This window comes from Heterodontus francisci, unplaced genomic scaffold (genome assembly GCF_036365525.1).
Source record: "Heterodontus francisci isolate sHetFra1 unplaced genomic scaffold, sHetFra1.hap1 HAP1_SCAFFOLD_1101, whole genome shotgun sequence".
Classification (NCBI taxonomy): Eukaryota; Metazoa; Chordata; class Chondrichthyes; order Heterodontiformes; family Heterodontidae; genus Heterodontus; species Heterodontus francisci.
Genome location: NW_027140211.1, coordinates 87,501 through 90,000, shown reverse-complemented (window position 1 = coordinate 90,000; position 2,500 = coordinate 87,501). Strand labels below are relative to the sequence as shown.

Here is a 2,500-nt window from a genome sequence, read left to right as displayed (position 1 = left end):
TCTCGTCTGTGTTGTGCATCCCATCCGGCAGGGTGAGCGTGAGGCTTTCGTTCTCTGTACTCCACGCCTTCCTCCAGCCCCTCCTCCTCTCTTCTCACTGGCCAGGCTCTCCTCGTCTTTACGCTGTCACTGACGGGCCACCCAGCTCTCGTCCGGGACCGGCGACCGTAGAAGCACCCGCCTTCCTATGGACTTGCCACCGTCTTGCAGCATTACAACCGCAGTCGAATTGAAGGGAGCTTCTGCGGGCTTGGGTGCTGCCCGGCGGCCCGCCGTCGGGACCTCGTCAACCGGCCACTGTGAGCTCTGCAGGGACTGATCCGGTGATGCAGGCCCGGTTTTCTTTCCCACCGTGGGGACACTTTGGTCGCTCTAGTCACCCTCCCTTTACCGGTACAGGGTACCTACACGACTCCCCCTCCGGCCCCGCGAGCTGGTGCTTTTGGCGGAGCGGCGGTTTAAAGACTCGCGTGTCCGTTGCCGGTGTCGAGCTTGAGATGGCAGCCGTGACGTTCGAGAGAATGTACCTGGCCGCGGAGGCAGGATTTGTTTCCCCGCAGCGGGCTCATCCTGTCGGCCTTGTACCCCACTCAGTCCGTCCGCGTTCGCTCTCTCTCTCTCCTCGTCCTCCCGGCCTCGGTGGCGGCAGAGACCCTGCCTCTGTTGTCCGTGGTGCGCGTCGGCACGGTTGGGCTCCGGCGTCGGACGAGCTGACGCGCTTCGCCTCGCGAGCGCCCTGACCACGTTGGCCGCGTGAAAACCTTTCTTTGGTCATTGTGATTGTTCGACTGAAATCCGAAGGGCCGTGCCAGGCTGGGGCTCTCCCACCCCCCACACCCCATTGGGGAGGGCGGGGGAGCGTTCGCACGTTCCGGGTTCGACCCCTCGCGCGAGGGACGGACCGAAAACCTGAGACAACTCTTAGCGGTGGATCACTCGGCTCGTGCGTCGATGAAGAACGCAGCTAGCTGCGAGAATTAATGTGAATTGCAGGACACATTGATCATCGACACTTTGAACGCACTTTGCGGCCCCGGGTTCCTCCCGGGGCTACGCCTGTCTGAGGGTCGCTTGACAATCAATCGCACTCGCCTTTGCCGGCGGGAGCGCGGCTGGGGTTTTGTCGCAGAGGTTCCTTTGCTCCTCTTCGTCCCCCTAAGTGCAGACCTGGAGTTTACTCCGCCTTTGGGAGAGTTCGACCTCTGTCCCTCCATTTAATCGCGATGGGGGGGCAGTCCGGCGTGGGCCTCCGGGCGCGCCGGCACTGGTCTCGGCCAGCCTCTGCTTTTCCCAGGACGGCTGTCAGTGGGTTGCAAACGAACGACTGCGTCAGTGCTGGGACTGCTTGCTGCCGGGCCGTTAGCCTCCGAATGGATCGTGGAGGGCAGAGTTGACTCTCTGTGGAGTGTGCAGAGCAGAGATGGGAACGATGCCTGGTGAATCGGCATAGAGAGAGAGAGAGAGACTCGGTGTGGCATGTCGGTGGACGCAAACCGTGTGGTTCGGTCTCGATGGCTGTTGCCAGTGGTCGACGTGGTTTAGTGGTTCTGGACGAGGAGGAGGAGAGCTTGACGTAGTTGACTGTGGGCTTGCCGTGCTGCCTCGCTGGCTTTGCGTGCCCTCATTCGGTGTTTGTGCAGTTTTGCCATGGAGTCCCTGCGGTGCTGCGTGTTGTGCTGGAGCCCTGTCTCCTTCCACACGCATGCCTCCCGCTGTGCCTCCGGCAAGCTCGCCTACATCTGAGGGTGCACCTAGTCAGTGCCGCACGGTCCTGTCCCCCTGGTCTCTGCTGCCTGCTTTTCGAACCAACTCCCCCACCCCGGTTGCACGTGCTCCAAACTCTTGCCACGCCTTCTAGCTGCTGCTAGTCTCGGGTCCTTTCCACGCTTGCTTCCCGTGGGCTGCTCGCTTTTCTCTCCTGCCCTCGTGCAGTTCAAACCAGCACCGCGCCCACGCTCTTTGTCTTCGGCACCTCCCTTATCGGCACTCCGGAACAGTTATGAGCCGAGCCCGGTCGCAAGCCCGACGTCGACACGCGTGCACATCCGCTCGTTACTAACCCCTGGCCTGGTGAGCGCCCCCCCCCCGAGGGTTGAGTACGAGGTGCCGTTGTCATTAAGTTGCGAGATATACCGGCCGGCCTGGAGCTTTTGGTGCTGCGTTTAAGTCTGGGCGGGGGCCATCCGATGTTGAGAAACGCACGCACGCGATCGCTCACCATTCTGCCTACGACCTCAGATCAGACGTGACAACCCGCTGAATTTAAGCATATTACTAAGCGGAGGAAAAGAAACTAACAAGGATTCCCCTAGTAACTGCGAGTGAAGAGGGAACAGCCCAGCGCCGAATCCCCGCTCGCCTGGCGGGCGTGGGAAATGTGGCGTATAGAAGACCTCTTTCTCTGACGACGCTCCGGGGCCCAAGTCCTTCTGATCGAGGCTTAGCCTGAGGACGGTGTGAGGCCGGTAGCGGCCCCCGGCTCGTTGGGATCGAGTCTTCT

The 2,500-nt window shown here is 61.5% G+C and overlaps 2 non-coding genes across 2 annotated transcripts in view; both read left to right on the top strand.

The window, feature by feature from the left end:
- The first annotated feature begins 916 nt into the window (after window positions 1–916).
- LOC137359106 (5.8S ribosomal RNA) lies at window positions 917–1,070 on the top strand. Its single transcript, XR_010971461.1, has one exon. It is a non-coding gene; the product is annotated as a 5.8S ribosomal RNA (ribosomal RNA).
- A 1,159-nt stretch (window positions 1,071–2,229) lies between these two features.
- LOC137359097 (28S ribosomal RNA) overlaps window positions 2,230–2,500 on the top strand; it is a 3,767-nt gene continuing 3,496 nt past the window's right edge. The window contains exon 1 of the ribosomal RNA XR_010971453.1: window positions 2,230–2,500. This exon is cut by the window's right edge and continues 3,496 nt beyond it. This is a non-coding gene — a ribosomal RNA (28S ribosomal RNA).